This window comes from Mchenga conophoros, linkage group LG10 (assembly GCF_057382185.1).
Source record: "Mchenga conophoros isolate Kocher_MC1m ecotype Shallow Benthic linkage group LG10, M_conophoros_male_GT1.1, whole genome shotgun sequence".
NCBI lineage: Eukaryota > Metazoa > Chordata > Actinopteri > Cichliformes > Cichlidae > Mchenga > Mchenga conophoros.
In genome coordinates, this window is record NC_140535.1 from 3,642,284 (window position 1) to 3,661,864 (window position 19,581).

The following is a 19,581-nucleotide window of genomic DNA, read 5'->3' on the forward strand; positions in this document are numbered from 1 at the left end:
GTGCATCTCTGAGACAGCACGTCATCTCCAGGTAGCTAAACCATTCTTCATTTTCACATAAGACAGATAGCATGAACATATATGCAAAATGAGCATGTCAGGCCACGTGATGGCCAGTGATGGGTATAAACATTACATAACTGCGTCACTGTAATCACATATGCGTTAATAAAACATATTTTACTAAATTCAATTAAAGTCACATGGCTTAGACTACATGCAGTCTTTCAATTTAATTCAATTCAATTTACTTTTCTTTATATAACACCAAATCACAGCAACAGTTGCCTCAAGGCACTTTGTAAGGTAAAACCCCTGCAATAATAGAAAGAAGCCCCAACAATCGCATGACCAGCTATGAGTAAGCACTTGGCAACAGTGGGAAGGAAAAACTCCCTTTTAACAGGAAGAAGGAATCGCCAGCAGAACGAGGCTCAGGGAGTGGCAAGCGTCTTAATCATCACTAATGATTAAATACAGCAGTGGTGTGTAAACATGCTGAGAGTAAAAAGAGATGAGTGAAGAAGAAACGAATGCAGTTAGACTTCAGTGTGGAACATCTGCAGAGCCACATTTATGCTTATATCTGGTTCATTATGTATTGGTTTCCATGCGGTCACTTCCCAATGCTTTTAATATTTGTCAGGGGCTACTTTTCTTTAAAAAATGTAAATACCTTCTTTTAAATGCTCTTGGAATGCATTTAAAAATGGCTCGTTTCATGCACAAACATCCTGAGATCTCAGTTCATACTGGAGAATAATCGCCAACGTTTAAGGAGTGACAATATGTACATTTGTTCTAATTTAGTGCACTAAGTGATGTGACAGCAATCATGTGATGAGTCCAGTACCAAGTAACAGGACCAAAGTTCTACAAGCCCCTCTGAATGCAACTAAAGATGCATGAAACATGAAGAAGCTTGAGGGATTAACATAAATAAATACATTTTATGTGAAACATAAACTTTGGGCTGTGTCTTACTCACTTTCCAGGCAGGTTTGTGGTAATAAACCTGTGCCCCGTTTAGCTGGTTTGGAAGTCGTGCTCATATCGAAGAAGACAAAGCGTTAACTGTTAGTTTGTTAATTGGCAATTACACAGGCAAGGTTATAAAAAAGTAGGAAAATTAGTGCAGCGAAGTTCTTTTGACAGTCAGAAAAGAAATAAAGATAAAAGTGCAATAAATAAACTTTGTGTGCATTAAAAGATGGATGCATTTAATTTGATAATTATGTTTAATTGAGTCTAGGGGGAGGGGCATCTTCTGCCAAGGTATCAGTCTGAGCAGAGGTGAAGTTGAAGAGTCTGTAATGTTGACACAGGTTGACACAGCAGACAAAGCAGACAGAGTCAAAAACACTTTTCTAGGGAGTGCAATGTGCAGTGTGAGGCTATGAGCCACTTTAATTACATCTTACTGTTTCTAAAATCTGCAAGTCTGCTTGTCCGGTAACATTCTGTAATATTCTCCTAGTCAACCAACACCAACACAAAAGACGACAATGATTAAGAAATGATTGAACTGCTTCTACTGTATATACATCATTGAGTGTTTGAAGATGCATATTAGTTTTATTAAACACTTGCACTGAAATATATTACTTATTAATATAAAGGTGTCACTTCAGGATTTGATCAACTTTTTAGTTTCTTTAGTTTGTGGAATTTTGCAATAATGAATATAATGTATACTATGGTGGATCAAGGCTTAATCACAAACAGTCTGCCTTCACTCTTACCTCTAATATGTTCCTTATTTTCCCATATGCAATGTAAAGATTAATAAAATAAAAGTTACAATTAAAATAGATTAAAAATAGCTTGATAAATACATGTGCAAAGCTTTTATCGTTAAAATATGCCTGAAATATCTAAAGTTTGGTTTATATGGAACTGCCTTTTTAACTGTAGTACATGTCACTTTATTTGAATATTGTTAGCAGTACATTAACACTTATTACAATTATTTTGGAGTTTATTGTAGTGACGTTATTAAGCAGTGGACAATGTAGTCTATTGGTGACAAATGATCATTTATAACAGCAGATCATGTGTGTAAACGCTCCGTGTTCTCAGGTGTTTTGGATCTTGGGTGTACACAGCAGAAGTAGAGAGGGCACAAATATGAAAAGTATAACAAAGACTGGAATCGCTGAACAGAAAATTTAATTTTGTTGCAAGAACGGCACCTTTTCCACGCCAGCTCACAGGGAAGGTCAAACGTAGCAATGTTATTGGAGCATCATTAGACAAGGAACCATGTAAAGGCCACTATCGTAATTAAGACCTGAGACCTGCGCTTAACACTGCCACACTCTGGGTCTGGAGAGTGATAAGTGCTTGATCCTGATCAATAAGATGCACAGCCCCGTTGCCACTTGCAAAATCAATATTGTTTTATTTGCTGTTACAATGGGCTTGTCTGGTTGCAAATGAGCTCTGAGCCGCAGAGTTACTTTGGAAATGGAGACCTTACCCTAGACTTCTGGCCCAGTGCTCCTTAATGAATAGGCCAATAAAAGGCTGCACTGGTGACCTCTTCGGTCATATGCATGGGTGAAGTCCTAAAGGAGAAATCCACCAAGGAGGATGTCATCATCTGTACACACACAAACCTCAGCTCAAAAACGGTAAAAATAAATAAATAAAAAACTAAATGCAATGATTTGCTCATAAACGCATATTTTATTACAAACAAAACACAGAAAGCATTTCCTGGGAGTCCCATAGGCCTCATCCCACTGTAAATGCAGGCTTTTTAAGCAGGTGCTGATAACAAGCTCAATGGTCCTCACAGTTTTTTGCAGATTCGTAAAACCCTCCTCGTCTTTACTCCTAACTCTGCCTCTCTAAGATGCTCTTTTCATACCCAATCATGTTACTGACCTGTTGTCTAGAACCTTGTTTCTCCACTTGTTCCTTTTTGGTACCTCTTATTTTTCCAGCCTTTAGTTGGCCACAAGCCATCTTTTTCCATCGTTGCCGCCATCAAATTCAAAATAATTTTTGAATTAATAAACATCTGGTGTCAGTGTGACAAGAGGGGAACCTCTATCAGCTTTATTTCATATTTCAGTTTTGTATAATATAATGGTATATTTATATATTAGTGCCATTTGTTTTATTAGAGCTAGTTGCTATGTTTTGTACTATATTGTATAATAACTACTATGGGTTTATGAGACTTGCAAAGCATTGTATCCTTGCACATAGTCACTTTTTGCATTTTATGGCATCTGTGCAACACATATAGAGGAGCAGGAAGTCCCATTTGTGTAATGTCAGGGATGAAAAAGCACCACAACACAGTCTCAAGTAATGGATGGTATTGTAACCATTAATCCTCCTCATATGTGCTATATGTGAGTTAATCTGGATTAAGCAAACACGGATCCTAGCATTGAACCTAATTGTCACGATAGTGCAAAGATGAAAGAGAGGAACAATGATTTATAAGATAGGAATCAGCCAGGTTATGGATGGCTCTGGACAGTTCAGATAATAGGGAAAGAGGTCTAGAATAGAAGGTCATTAACAGACTCAACAAATCTGTTCATTCAGAGAAAAAGTGCCGTGTCCTTCCACCAGTCCAATCATAGATCATGCTAATGCCCTGGCAGATTTCACCTCCTTTCATGATTTGCTCTCTGCTGTTTAATTTTGGATGATATCAGCTTCATCAGCTCCCCCTGACGCACTCTTACATGTGCTGATTTCAAAGCAACATTGTTTCTGTGGGTTTTTTCTCATTCAGCTACAATTAAATGGTGGCGGAAGCTTCTTTCATGGGCAGTGCCTGAGCAATATCACAAAAACTGTGTCAGTGCGTATGTTATTATCATTGTGTGCTAACCTAAGAATCTGATTTAAAAGTGTTTTTTTCCTGGTTTGTTTGTTTGGACTTGGTGGAAATGCAGAATTATTTTTTTTAAACTGCAATATTTAATCCACTAGGGGTCTCTGAATCGAAACAATAGTAAAACTTACTTTAATAAAATAATGTGAGATAATGGTCTTCTTCGCCATCAAGGCTGAGCGCACGTTGCTGTAATCTTAGAACTATAGCTTAATCCGAACCCTAGCTTAATGGCTAAGTAGGTTGATGGTTGTATGACACATAACCTGTGTACAAAGCACAGATGCAGCCATGATTATGTCAACACGTCGTTTGGCTCTAAATTTCGAAGTGTTTGTGCTTTGACTGCTGCCCTTATATTGTTTTGGAGCCACAATAAGACCAAAGCGGGAAGTGCCAAGTTATCAGCCAACGTTAGCTTGACTAACAAGAGCCATCAGTAAACTTTGTGGGTGCAATGCATAGACAAACATAGCTGCTATTTAGTGCTACATAACAGGCTAATAATACTAGAATTTCACTAACAAAAAATAAAGTAAAAACGTGTTTGGACCACACCACACACCAGCCCATGTCTAAGGTAATTCCATTAGAAATACTCTTCTTAAAGGCACCAGTAGTATTCACGGTGGAGAACTCCTGTTTAGCACCTCCTAGTGGAGGGGAGGCCTAGCAGAAAAAATATTAGTTACAGCTGTCTGCATTAGAGCGCCTGCCAACCACCAAAAGTTTTGTTATGGGGAATTTTTCCATCACGGCCAATGTACCAGTCTGCTTGTATTAAAGCTAAGTTTAACCATGGAACCCTACTCTAAAACTGGATTTAAGAAATAAGTGTTTAAAGTTAACCTGATTAACTTTAAAGCATTCGTATTCTACTTTTATCTTATTGTATATTTTTATTCTATTTTATTCTACTGTATATAGTATATTATTTTATGCTATTCTGTACAGCTGTGTACTGTATTTATTCTTATTGTATTCTAATTTTTGCGTCATAACTTTTGCACTGTCCACTACCTGCTGTGACAAAACAAATTTCCCACGTGTGGGACTAATAAAGGTTATCTTATCTTATCTTATCTTATCTTATTAGAGCATGCGTAGCACCAACCCTGTACGTTTCAGTGCAGAATGTGATGTCACTGTGTTTACTGGTTGGTTAGCTAGTGATAGAGCCAATAACCCAGTGGAAAACAAGGAAACTGAAAGGGAAGATACACTTGTTCGCCATAATGCTTGAGTTTGCAGAGTACTTTATAAATGAGGACTGTGTGGAGGAGAGGCTGCGCCACATGCTGAAGTCTAACACTGTCCCATCTAAGTTTGATTGTTAATTGATGATTGAAAACACTGTACAAACGTAAAAATGCACATTCAAACATTTTTGTCATTTTGGGGCCTAAATGGTAAAATGCAGCATATTGGAAGTTTTTCAGGTGTTTGATATTTTTAACAGATTCTGAAGATGACAGCTGGTAATATAACTGGTCACACAGCATGTGGATAACTCACATTTTAGTTTAAATTGAACACATGTGACATTGATATCTATTTCTTAGTTTTCTAGTAGTTATTTCTTTAATAAAGGCTAGTGTGTTATCTATTGAACACTTGGTGTTTGTTTGTTAATAATGCCATTTTTGCATTATTTTGTAGAAGGATGATATATTTTGCAACCACTGAATATCTACATGGATATCGGACCTGTAATACATGACTGATAACCCTGTCATTAGCTGTCTCCAGCGTCTGACAAGCGTAGGCCCTGTGTGGTTTTCAGACTCACCTTGTAGTGACCCTCCTCATGCAAACTATTCCAGGAAAAGGATAAGCGTGAAACAGACTGCAGCTCACCCTTGACTACGGCACCTTTTCTGCCACCCTCATCTGCCTGTCATTGCTTTGCCTCCTGGATTCTCCATTATCACCAGCACACATACAATCCAATCAATAATTCTGCACTTAAGGCTTCTTCAGCCCTTGAAGATTTAAATTCTGTGCTTTTTATTCACACAGACTCTGGCAGCTTCATTACAGCACCATGCCAGAATATATCTGCGACCACTGCTGTAATGCTTTCTGTCCTCCTGCCGTAATTCACCTGGGTTTCACCTATGGGGCGCCATTTTGTCTCAGCCAAACGGCAGCGCTAATAAGGCTCCATAGCTCTCTGTGATTATTATCAGTGACAGGCACGGCCAGGCTACAGCAGCTCTCTACTGCCCCCAATCTACATCAGACGCTGTAGGCCACTTGCCCCTTTGGCTCTGGCCTACTCACCCTCTTGCCTCTTGCCTGACACACCAGTGCACCACATAGGCTTGTGTAGGGGCAGAAGAGGTGCAGAGGTTGGCTGCTACTGGTGCCCAATGCACTGCCTGCTACAGCCAGGCCCTCCAAGGCCCTGAGGCTGTTCTGTCTGTTCAGCATCTCCCTTTAACCTTCATCTAGGAAACAATAAAACAAGAACAGAGTGGAGGAGGAAGAGGAGGAGGGAAAGAGAGGGTGTGAATTTGTGTGTGTGTGTTCGTGCTCAGAGAATGTGTGGGAGGAGATAGGGAGAGATGCTGTGGACATTTGACACATCTCCTTAAGCCAATGTCTACTTTATTATCTTTGGCAGTCCTTATTGGTTGCACTAATCAAGTGGAAGGCAGTAGTGCTGTGTCGGGGGCTAACACACTGCGTGTGACAAATATATTATTAACTGGAGGGAGACGAGTGACCTTGGCCGTGTCACCTGAGGACCCCGCCGGCACTTGCTCTGCCAGCAGGAAACGACCTTCATATTAAATCCCCACAGAGGTCAATAAACTAAATAATTCACAAAGGTTATATGCTTTGCACTGAAATCTGCTAAAAGAGAGAGACAGAGAGAAAGAGGGGAAGAGGGAGGGGAGATGGCAAATCTTTTAACTTGTGAGCAGCTAAACGAGGACCGCTGTCCTTGTCAGAGTCTAGTCTCTTTATCATGGGGGGCGTTTATATGAGCGTGTCAGAGGACAATGTAAATCCCGAATCTCTCTCTATTTCCTCACTGCTGTCACTCTTCAATCGATCCGTCATTCTGTGGCAGTGGGAGAGCTGGTGGGGGTTGGCCAGGAGTTAGTGGGGGGTCAGTGATGTCTAATAATATGATGGGCTTTTTTAACATAACACACAGCGCTCTATTTATAACCACACTGAAAATCTGTAGCTAATTGATCTTTGCTTTAACCATGTCTGCAGAAATCTATAGGGAAAAGCTGTTTGGCTATTCAATGCTATTTCCTGCTCAACATACACCTCATGCAGCTTTTCACAGTGGTGCATGAGGTAAAACCTGGAAATGAGTTAGTATTTTTGCACTTCTGGCTCCTGTATCTACAATAATACATACAGACAAAAACCAACAATTATATGACCTCCTATGAGCAAGCACTTTGGCGACAGTGGGAAGGAAAAACTCCCTTTTGACAGGAAGAAACCTCCAGCAGAACCAGGCTCAGGGAGGGGCGGGGCCATCTGCTGCGACCGGTTGGGGTGAGAGAAGGAAGACGGGATAAAGACATGCTGTGGAAGAGAGACAGAGATTAATAACAGATATGATTCAGTGCAGAGAGGTCTGTTAACACATAGTGAGTGAGAAAGGTGACTGAAGAAGAAACACTCAATGCATCATGGGAATCCCCCAGCAGCCTACACCTATTGCTGCTTAACTAAGGGAGGATTCAGGGTCACCTGGTCCAGCCTGAACTATATGCATAAGCAAAGAGGAAAGTTTGAAGCCTGATCTTAAAAGTAGCGATGATGTCTGTCAGAAAGGACTCCAAGGTTCCTCACAGTGTTATTGGAGGCCAAGGTAAGAGTAAGAATCTGCTTAGATAGCATATTTCTAAGATTTTCAGGGCCGAGTACAATAACCTCATTGTATCTGAATTTAGAAGCAGGAATTTAGGAGGTCATCCAGGTCTTTATGTCTTTGTCTGCAGTTTAACTAATAGGTGTGTGTTATCTGGCTTCATGTATACACAAAGTTGTTTGTCAAAAAACCTAAGTAAATAGCTCCCTTGGGAATCCGGACTTTTTTTAAAGTCCAACAAAGACATTTGCTAACAAGTGGCTAAAAGATGTTATGAAGAACATGTAACGATCAACACAGGAGCTTAGAGGTGGTTCCACTGAAGCTGTATAACTATGACATCCTGACATCAGTGTTTTAGTTTTGGCAATTCAAAATATCCAAAACCTTTATTTTCCACAAATTTTATTTCAATAATTGAAAAACCTGTATGTGGCCAAGAGATGAAGCTGAATATTTCTGACTACAAAATCTGGCCATCAGTGTAGCATGATCACACTCGAGCATAATGTGACCTGAGGCCAAAACTGGGATGAACACCTCAGTCCACCTACAAAGTACCGAGACAAGCCCTGAAAAATCAATAAAAGGCAGCATTATGTTAGTGACTCTCAAGGAGAAGGACTGTAATTAGTCTGTATGGCTACATGGGTTGATTCCAAAAGACGGAGCTCCTACAAAACCTGATGGATAGAAGTGTATCCTCTGTACTGTGCTGCTTAATTTAAGATCTTAACATCAGACTTTACACTAGACTTTGAAGCTCTTGCAAACAGTCATTTATAGTCTCATTAAGACATTCAACACAGTAAATACTTAAGAACTTTATTTAATTGTGATGTAGGTCTGCACTGTAATGCACGGTGGCTCCGAGAGCTCAAATGCATTACAACTTTTTCTTAAAAACCCACTGGCAAAAAGAAATCTGCTGCAAAAGCACACAAACCAGAGTGGAAGTATCATAGTGGGCATTGGTTTGTTTTGAGTTCCTCTCTCCTCCAACTTGACCATCCTACTCTCTCTCTGCTCCTTCCTCTCCTTTCAGTCGAGCTCTTCATCAGCACACATCTCATTGTCCTCCACTTCATCAATGTCAATATGAAAGTATCAGCTTTATCAGCCAGTCTCTGCCAGATAGTCTGCTTCCAGTGAGTGGTAAACAGCCAAAAGCTTGTTCTGGCTACCTTGTGTTTTTGCTCTTATGTGCCTCTCCCTGTTCTTAGTGTTCCTCCTCCCGGCTCAAATGCCTCCTGTCTTCAGTCTTTGCCATTGCGAGCAAGCAAGCTGCTTCACCCATCAAACCAACCTGGATCATCCTCCACAACTTCTCCACCTGCCTGCTTACCCTCTTAAAGTAACACGTTTCCCTCTCTGGAAAGCCTTCCCCTTCTCAAAGTAAAGTAATTCTGTTCCTCACTAACCAACCTCTGTGATTACTATAGATCTGGATTTAACACTTGTCTCCTTTCAGTAGATATCTTACTTGGAAAAAAAAAACCCCAAGCAACCTCCCTGTACTCACCTCCACCTTTTTTGTCTCCACTGGTTCTGCTTTTGGGTCCACCTTTGCTATTCAGCCAATGGCCACAGCACAAAGTTGATTTTAAAAAAACTATTTATTGTGTGTTTTAGTGACATTTCTTATGTTTTATTCAACTTCTGTTGTATTATGTGTACCTTTCCAGGGTTTCTTCAAAAATTGCTGGTATCGCAGGACCATTATAGCAATGGAATAATGATAATAATAATAATAATAATAATAATAATAATAATAATAATAATAATAATAATAATAATAATAGTGGCCCTGACAGTTTGATTTAGCTATACAAGTAAACATAGTCTCTGAAGCAATAATAGAATATATTCATGAATGTAACATTATTATTATGTTTTACTATAAAACAGTAGACATTTTGGCTATTTGTCTATTTCAAAACATAGAGTGTGTTTTATTAGTGATTAAATCAGTCCAGCCTGTGGCCCTTTGCTTACTTTAGTTTAGTCAGAAGAGCCCTCCAGAAAATAAGAAAGAAAAAGTATCTCATCTCTGCTGAGGTGTTGCTTTGTTTTTTATGTGTCTGCACCGTCTATATCTGTGGCCACAGGCATTATATTTACAGACTGTTGATCGCAGCTCATGACTGCAAGATGTCAAGAATGCCTAGTAGGAATTTCTTTAAATTTAGCATAAATATTCATTTGACTCAAGGATGAACTGATCACGTTTTAGTGGTTGCTGCTGTCATGGAGCAACTTTAAGTTAAATGTTACAAATTTCATCTCTCTTTTGTTGTGGTTAAAATATTTATCAAGCACACATGGAAGGAATGTAATTATGTCTGGCACATATGCCCTGTTGAAGTCACGGTGGAACCACAGCGGTTAGAAAAGATGGACATAGCTACCAGTAGAATGCTCATCTGGATCCTCCAGCTGAGCATATGTTGCTTAAATTTGTTGGTCAAAGGTCGTTGATTGTTGGGATTCACAAAGTACATTTTTGTTAATTATAATGACATTTCACAATAATAAATAAAAAATGAGGACGTTTCATATTCAAAAGGTAAAGGTCATCTTGTGACACACTGTGACATCATCGTGTTCCCAAACAAAACAAATCTGGCCGTCCTACGATGATATAACTCCGAAACAGAGACTGTGGCCATATTTCATGTAAGGCTCGATACTGAATCGCTAATCTTGTGCACCCACCTTGAAAATGTGCTGATTGTGTAGATCTTCTCTGCCACTCAAGGTTTGTGTGAAGCAGTCATGTTTTACAGTGTTTCCTGTACTGCCATAACTACAACCTTGTATTCGTTAGAACCAGCTTTACTGGCTAAGTATGTGAGCACATCCAAGCAATTTAGCTTGTTTTGCTCTTCAAGTCTTAGTGATCCTAAACGCTAGTACAATGGGCACACAGCACAATTCAAGTCATACACATACACATGGCACACACATGCAACTGCAATGTGATAATTCTAGTTTGTTTTATGCATTTCAGAGTGACAGGAGTCTTCTTTTTGTGGTATATGTGCCAATATGACACATGTAAAGGTCACAGCTTGAAAAATAAATGCCTCGATTGCAAGGCTACAAAAAGAGTGTGCTGATGTTTAATCGGTGACATCATAGAATTCAAAAATACTGCAAATCTGTTTTTAAAAAAGCCCCGTTCTCTGTAAATATCAGGAATATCTTCTAGATTTTATATTTACATGGAAATGATCCTGTGATACCCCCCTGGCAGTAGTGGACATGTGCATATGCACTGGAAATAAATTCGATGCTTAGATCTAACAGAAGTAGTAGTACACAGACTACTGCAACCAAGTCAGCTTTAGCTAGTAAAACAGGTCTACAGCCAGTGAGTGGCTCAGTGACACCGAGTGCAAACCTGTGATGGCATATTTGAGCCAATCGAGGTCAAAAAGGTCAACTCTTTAAAATAAATGTGCAAGTGCACGCTCACACACACACACACACACACACACACACACACACGTTTTCACATCTTTCCCTAGCCGCTTACCCTAACCATCAAAAATAAATGCCTAACCCTAACCATAACCTAAAAGTAACCCTGACACTAAAACCACATATTGAGCCTTCAAAGCCGTGGGGACGGCATAAGTGACTGTTGGTCCCCACAAGTATAGTAGCATGCCAATTTTCTGTCCTCACAAAGATGTCTAAACATGTACACACACACACCAAATAAAATTAGAACGGACCACACTGCTTTTCAGCTTGAATGAACTTTGTGACACCACGTGTCTGAAGTGATGACCTAATCAAACTTTGTTATCAGCTATATCAGTAAAGGTCTTGTGATTTTGTTTAACTTTTCATTTTTTGCCAAGAATTTAAAAGGAACCCCGCCTATTAAGACATGTTTGCGCTAAAATATGCACTGTGCTTTCAGTAATATATATGTGGTATTAAAATACGCCAAATGTTTTCCTTTTAAGCACTTTTTTGTTTTTACTTCTCAATGCACTCTGGGTAGTGACGTCATACGGTTGCACCGCATCGAGTTCACAGTTGGCTTCTGTTGAACCGTTCCAGTTTGAACCAGAGCAATCTGAGGGAAAGGATGAAAATTGTCAACCATTACTTAGTTTAGATAAAGATGAAAACAATCCGTCACACGAGGACGCGAGAGTGAGGGAAAACTACTGGTGTCTATGCGGCTACTGAGAGCATCTGTTGTAAAGAGCTCAATTTTATGGCAGCAGCTATCCATGGTATCACATAACCGCATGATAACAACATTAATAGAATTCTGATTTTTATTATACAGTGAAATTACGATATCGTCATTTTTACAGATTCTCCATGCAACACAGTGCACCAAACTTTGAAGCCGTATGTCTTAATCCAGATGTTCTTCGGGCAGCCCTTGTTAGCCTCCATGACCGGTATAGTGCTGGTCTACCAAGTCGTAACCAGGTCACTAATAGGCAAATTAATTAATATCGTTGCTACACTATAAAAAACAAAACAGGTTAGCTGAACGAAAGCACCTATACTGCTGACAACAAATACATGTCATCGTCCCAGAATGCATTGTGTGCAAAAAAACATGGCCACTCCCACGGCTCCAAAAAATTGTAGTTATTCTCAAGTATGTTTTTATGTAGTGGAGATCATTTGTTACATATTTAGAGTAATTTGTCATAATAGTCGGGGTTCCTTTTAAAAAAAAATTGGATTCAAATTTGTTTTTCATCAACAATTTCACTTTCTGCTTCGTGCTTGTGTTGATTCAACTATTTAAAGTGAAGCGATGTGGTTCACAGAAACCAGAATGACAGTGGCATAGTAACTCATCCGGTTCACCATTAATCACACTCCGCAGGTTAGTGTAGTGTGTAAAGTACAGAAGGAAAGTGACTCAGCGGTTGGCTGTATTCCACGAACTAATGAGAACCAAATCCCAACGAGGAGTCAAGAAGGCTCACAAACAGTCACATTCAGGGCAAATTAATCAACAGCATATGAAGGTATTTAAGTTTAGGAGTAGTATGATCACATGGTCAGTAGTACCCATGAATAAAAATGGCATGAAAATATTTGAACATGTCAGGGTGTCACAGCGTATTACTGATATTAAAATAATGGTGATAGGAGGCCCTAATTACACCTTTGTAATGTGGGAGGCAGACAGCACAATCTCTGCTTCCATGATCATGACCATTTAATCATTTATCACCATGTAACAGGATATAAGTGGCATGCAACATGTTTGTCAGAGCGATAGCCCAAGCTTTTAAATTTTTCCACATTTAATGAAGATTTTTCTTTTGTGTCATTTTGTGTATACAAAATGTATCACTACGAAGCATGTTAGGTTAGCCACTAAATTCATAAAAGTGACTTTGACCTTGGTCTTAAGCAGATTTTGGATGAAGGCTCATTAGGTGATCAGTGTTTTTAAGACTGGTTAAATTCTGAGTAATGATTCTGGTGAACCACAGCTGGACGAACCAACACCTCACAACAGCGTGAGCTCATTGGTCCTTTCATGAGAAGGTAAAAACAATTTTACAAAATAAGTTAAATTTGTATCAGTACTCCCTCAGAGTGCTTGTGATACACTAGTAAGCTTAAAATACAATTAATTCTTATTCTTAATGTGGATCAAGACCAAGAGTCTACAGCTGTGTACTCAGACATTTTTAAAGCTAGATGTCAAGCAAAGTGCTTACAATACCGCTAGCATGCTAATGCTTAGCATCTTTATTCAGTGTGCTTTGCTTCTATGTAAATGCAAAAATACATATATTTATTTGACTAATTATATGAAACATGTCTGCTTAAAATTATAGCTCAGTTCACGCAGTGGTTGCTGAGACATTTTTAGGCTGATTGCACATTTTGACAGATAAAGAAATCAGAAGATCAAAGTAAAAATGCATCACAGGAATATTTTAATGTCTCAACAACTGCAGTTCTTTAAATCAGGAAGTGCCTTTTATGACAGGAGGCGTACTTTTTGTTTTAGTCCTAATGGCAATGCTATTAAACTTCAAATACCCCTTGCCATTGTTGTCATATACTTTCTAAATATTACTTCAGTTTTAAAGAGATCTACAATGTGACATGCTCTGTGCTGTTAGGAGTAACTGTTAATACAAATACAACCGACTGTCATCTTCCTAAGGAAAACGGTAAATAGAGATTATCTACCTTTGAAAAAGTGTACAGTACTGTATCTTTTTATCTAATAGGCTTTATAACAAGATACCGATAAGCTATAAGTAAGGTATGCTAATAGGCCTTAGAGATCTGGGGATTAACCTCTCACTGCTTTATTCACCCCAGTTAACCTCAGATGCTGTGATAAATCTTGCACCGTATATCCTGTTATTTATTCAGCAGCTCAGAGAAAAATAACTGTTGCACAGCTGCTGGTTGGCTTGCAAATCTTTCCATTCAGTTTTATGGCCCTGACAAATGTTAAAAGTGTGAAAATATCAGTGCAAATTCACCATCATGAATCCCTCGTTGGGTTTTTGCAGTTCCAGAACATAATCGGTAAAATGCGCGCTTTACTTTTAGAGTGAACGAAGCTGTGGGCTGAGACAATGACTTCCAAAATTCTCGTGAATTCAATGTGTACTTGTAGCAGATTTAAAATGCAAAAGAGACCAACAGAATTCAAAAGGCACCCTGTCTATTTGAAATGCAAACTTCAGTGACCCGCCATTTAAAGGAGCACATGTGCACACGGGAGCACACGCATCATCTAGGTAACGCTTGCTGTAATTAAACATCATTGCATAACTGACATCTGGAACTTGCTGACACAGTTGCAATTTCCAGTGACTGCAGCAGCGAGCGAAGCATCCTATATAAGAAACGGGAGGGGGCGCAGATAGGGATGAGAGGGGGTTGCCAGCTCTCACCTGGCAACCTGCTTTGGCTGCTCTCTTAAAGCGTCAAACATTTCACAGCTCAAAGAGTTTGCGGGGGAAGTCTTTAATATGGCTGGTAGTATCTGCTGCTGCCGCCTTTGCGTCTTGCTCGTCTGCCTTTGAGGCGTAGCGGCGGATCAGACACATCAGTGCCATCGTTGCTTGTCATGAGGAACAATCACGTCTTGAAAAAACACAAACAGCCATGTTCAAAGAGCAGACATGAAAAGATGACATGCATATCAAGAGTTCTGAATGCCTTTGTGTGTGTGTGTGTGTGTGTGTGTGTGTGTGTGTGTGTGTGTGTGTGTGTGTGTGTGTGTGTGTGTGTGTGTGTGTGTGTGTGAGCAAGAGAGAGAGAAAGAGAGCGTGCCTATATGTGTGTGTGTGTCACTTTAAGACGAGCAGATGTGCAGGCACAGACAATATAGAGAATAAGTTCTGCATAAGGTGCAGAAAATAAGGGATTTAATGTGAATACAAGTGTTGTAGAAGAAAGGGAAAGAAAGAGAGGGAGAGAGGAAGGAAAGAGTGAGGCAGGCAGGTGGGAGTGAGGGAGGGAGGGAGGGGATGAGAAGGATAGACTTTAACTGTCTGAAGGACAAAGCTACTGACCCGCGGATCATTCAGAGGATTGCCTTTCAGTTTCAGAGCAAGGTCAGGCTGCTTATTTTACCTCAGTGTTTTCACTAATCTGTTTTTTGTGTGACACAAACAAACACTGAGCCCGTGTACACGTACATAGACACACGCACACACACATGCATGCATGCAGACACTGACACTAAGCCTTCCCATACTTGCCTTGAAATAATAACAGCCTATGTAGGCTTTGCTATCAATAAACATGTGCAGGCTTTGTGCCTACATGAGTATCACACTACCTCGGACCTGTCATGAATTTCAATTGCTGGAAGGGGGCCGTCACAGACTCCACACGACCACACTGCATTCTAATGCCTTTAAGATGGTTTCCTAGCTAATGATGTGGCCTTCAGATGAATACAATACTGTGAGCTTTAATCTATTGTTAGACATCCTTGTGTAATGAGCTAAAATCAGCCTCCGTTTTGTATTGACAGGTCTTAAGAAGCTGACAGTGGCTGCTGGTTGCCAGCTCATTAGTAGCCACACTACATTTATGTCGACACATTAACTGACAATCAGCGTGGTATGGAGGGAAACAGTGGCCATCCCACGGGGCCTGCCAGCATCTGTGGAGGAGACTTACCGGTGGGTGTTGAGCTCCTGGTGGATCGCTCTGTAGAAACACAACAACAAGAAGGAACGATCACTGAAACCAGCTCAGGGTCCTGCTGCGGGCTTGACGATAGGGTTGCTGCGAAGCAGCGGGCCCAAATAACGTCGTGAGACCAGCGTGGATTTTGAGGGTGTTTGTGTGTGCGCGTATGGGGCGGCTAAAGCGCCCCAGTGTGTTCTGTGCTGATCTGATAATGAGTGAGCAGGGTCAATAGGATGTTAACAGCCCCGTGGGAACAACTAGCTGGTGGTGGATGGGTGGAGCAAGGACGAGGGCCCAGGGACACAGAGCTGTTTTCACTGTCCTCACTCGCCACCATCTGTGTGCGCGAGTGCGGCGGGGACAGTAAGGTGCCTCTGTCCCTGATATCTGACTCTTTAGCTCTGCCCCCACTGTGCCTTCCCAGCAAAGCCTCATTCAAACAAAGCAGCTTGTCCAGCCCAAAACTAACATCATCGCAGCAGCTTTGACTAAGGATTAGTGGCAGCTCTGCTGCTACATTTGTCACACAAATGTTAGCAAACATACACATACATACATATCATAAAACAGTGGCAGGAACTTTGTCCTGGCATTAAAATTAGGCCTTTTTTTGCACTTTCACTCCTGGCTTGAGATCATTCTGAAAGTGTGTGGACTGATAGCATATCTGTGACTCATTACTGTTGCAAATGGCCCATACTGAGTGAATGAGTGTGTGAGAAGAGCCAATGAGTAATTGGATCACCCACATATAGAAAAAGACAGCATGTCAGCTGCAGCATAACTCCTGTCGCACATGGCACATGGATGGCTACGTGATTAGGACTACAACCAGGGCCTTTAATTGTTCCGAAAACACACACACACAAACACAATGAGCATATCGGTGTCGCTTTGAATCAGTGGGTCAATATGGGCAGAAAATAGGACTGCCTTTTATGTCAGACAAGTGGATGAAAGAAGGAGACCTGTGATAGCACACAAGAGAGAGCAGGAGGAGGAGGAGAAGGTGCAGGGAGCACTAAAAAAACATTCCATGTTGTGTTGGCAGGCGCTCCAGTCAAATCCCTTGGCAGTTTAGATTTTTTTTTCCAGGCCCCGCCTTTGCCATCTGATATTCAAATGCAGAGGAAACTGGAGGAGAGCTCCTCCCAGACCACCCACAGTATCATCAGGGATTAGTCAAAGAGCACCAACTAGGTCAACAAGATGCAGGGCCGGTGCATGTTCAGGGGGACGCGATGCAATCCACGCACACACACAGTAGAGTCAGCCTAGTCTTGCCTGTGCTCCCGTCTCTCTCGCTCTCAAACACACACATGTACACACAAACACGCAGAGGCAGCCACGCTTACGCAGTGACCTGTTTTCCCATACTTTGACAGTTATCCAAAAACAACTCCAAAATTCCTCTTGATTTTTGTGTTTCACAGCAAGTGGGTATGGGTTAAGCATCAGATATGAGGCCAGGCGTAGGGAGATGTAAACATTCCCACTGCTGTCAGCAGCCCTACAATTGATTCCCTGGCAGAACATTTGCTTTGCTTGGTAAAAAGCAAAATGATAATATGATGAAACTGGTTTAAAGAGTGAGAATGTCCTTTATCGGAGCAGATTAGTTGCTTCAACTCTAAACTGTACATGCTCTGTGTCTTCGGGTCATGTAGACTGTTAAATAGCATCTCTGTAGTTTCACAGTCACACCTTAACAAAACAGCTCCAGGCAGATTGGCCTTGGAGATTTTCTTTTTGTTGAAACAACCATAGTTGTTTATGAAGCCTGTTCTGCTCTGTGCCACTAGTAGACTGAAGAAACTGTTGAATGGGAAAGCAGACACCATCCCCATTGTGAGGCCAACATAATGATATCCCTTCGGTAGGGCGCAGCACTCTATGCGGATCCTTTTAGTTAGATCTCTGGCCCCCTAGAGAAACTCAGCACAGAGCTGTTGCAATAAATAACACTGACATAGCTGGACAGGGAACATAGTCTCAACCGTCTGAGCCTCAGTACCCCAGGAGACATTTCTTAACATCCTATAGTGACCTTAGTCAAATGTAATGTTGCTTTATTCAAGGACCGGCAGCTCAAATTCAAATTACTCACTCATTGTGAGTCTGATGAGGAAAATAATGTGAAGCAGGAGAGATGGAGGTCATCACACTGAATCAGTAGCTTGGTGCACCTTTTCTGAATGTGGCAGCTGTGACTTTCATGTCTCTCCTCTGTTAGCGCGGTGCTACGTTGAACTGGAATTATCTGTCTTGTCTATCAGGCGCAGTTTCATCTCCCTGACACACTTCAAGGACAAAAGTGGAATATTTACTGAGATGGCTGTTTAGCATGTCTGCCATAATCCACTCATAATCACTCTTGTCTGTTTATTTTGAGCAGAGGTCATGCATTTCTTCTGCATCCGTAGTTTGTTGGGCCAATAAAGACAGTTTCACTTGTTAATGAATAATCCACGCATCTCAAGGCTCGAGTTGAGTCTGTAAAAGAGGATGGCAGTTTCACAGCGTAGTTACGACGCTGACCTTGTCATTATTACTTGTGAATGCAGATTTGGTTCATTGGTTTATAGCTGTATGAATTGGGTTCATACATATAGATACATGGAAGGAAGCAAACAAGTGGAAATGGAAGGAGCAAAATAACATATAACATTTAATTATTAAAATAGAATAGAAATAGAAACATGGGGGAGAATAATAGTTTCTTCCTCATTGCACAGCTGTGTTGGTTGGTTTTTCCAGCAGCACTGATATGTAGACGGCTAACTGTTGTAATAACAAATCTGCAAAGTTGGCTTCTTAAATAATCTGTTAGTAAAACTAGAGGGATTCAGTTCAGTGTGTCAAATTAGCTGAAGTGAAGGCAGAAACCTGTCAGTCAAAGAATCCACAACTGTAATGAGTTTCAGACTTCTAATTTTAAAAGGTGCTTCCGCTGTAATGTGTCGGAATGTAAACGCTGTTATAAAATGCACATCAGTGTTAATGTTAACAGAAAACTTGGATTTATTTACTATTTATTTTTAGTCATAATTTGGGCATCTAAATAATTTTACTTTTAATCTAATTTTAGTCGACTTAAGATGATAAAATGAAATCTAAAGTTGGTTCAGTTGACCACAAGTGTAAAAGTTTGTTGCTTTTCCTCCACGTGGTTTGCAGCGTCTTATTTTTATTGACATTTTATTGCAAAATGTCTCCACTTGTCTTTTCTTGTCTTCCTTCCAAGCGTTGGCATGTTGTTGCATTTTCATGAGAAAATGAGTTAGTTGTATCTTTTCCCAATTTTTATTCTATTTTTATTTTTTACACTGTACCGTTTCCCAGTGAACGGATGCGTGCATTTATCTACGTTTCGATACATTTTATCATCGTTTTTGTCCTTGTGTATTCGTTTTTATGTAGTCATCTTCTTAGAGAATAAACAGTACAAAAAAATATCATTAAATGAAATTAACGCAGGATTTTATGGGGAATTGGCTTTTTGCCTCTAGTGGCCATTTCAGGAACTGCAGTTTTGGTATCACACCTGAACCCTCAGGTTCCTGCTTGTTCCAAACCTACAGTGATATCAGTGATAGAGGTTTGGAGCATGACTGTATCTGATCACCGCTCTGTTATACTTTATTGTTTAATAAGTGAAAAGTGCATTTCACATATACAGTAATGAAAGGTTATGTGCTTTTTTGTCCTC

General features: G+C 40.3%; 1 long non-coding RNA gene across 1 annotated transcript; it reads right to left on the minus strand.

Annotated features, from left to right (window-relative positions):
- Positions 1-2,166: 2,166 nt before the first annotated feature.
- On the minus strand, positions 2,167-16,063 carry LOC146565233 (uncharacterized). Its single transcript, XR_014894059.1, has 3 exons — positions 15,861-16,063; positions 14,621-14,813; positions 2,167-7,414 (listed from the first exon to the last, which is right to left on the minus strand). It is a non-coding gene; the product is annotated as an uncharacterized LOC146565233 (long non-coding RNA).
- Between the last annotated feature and the right edge of the window lie 3,518 nt (positions 16,064-19,581).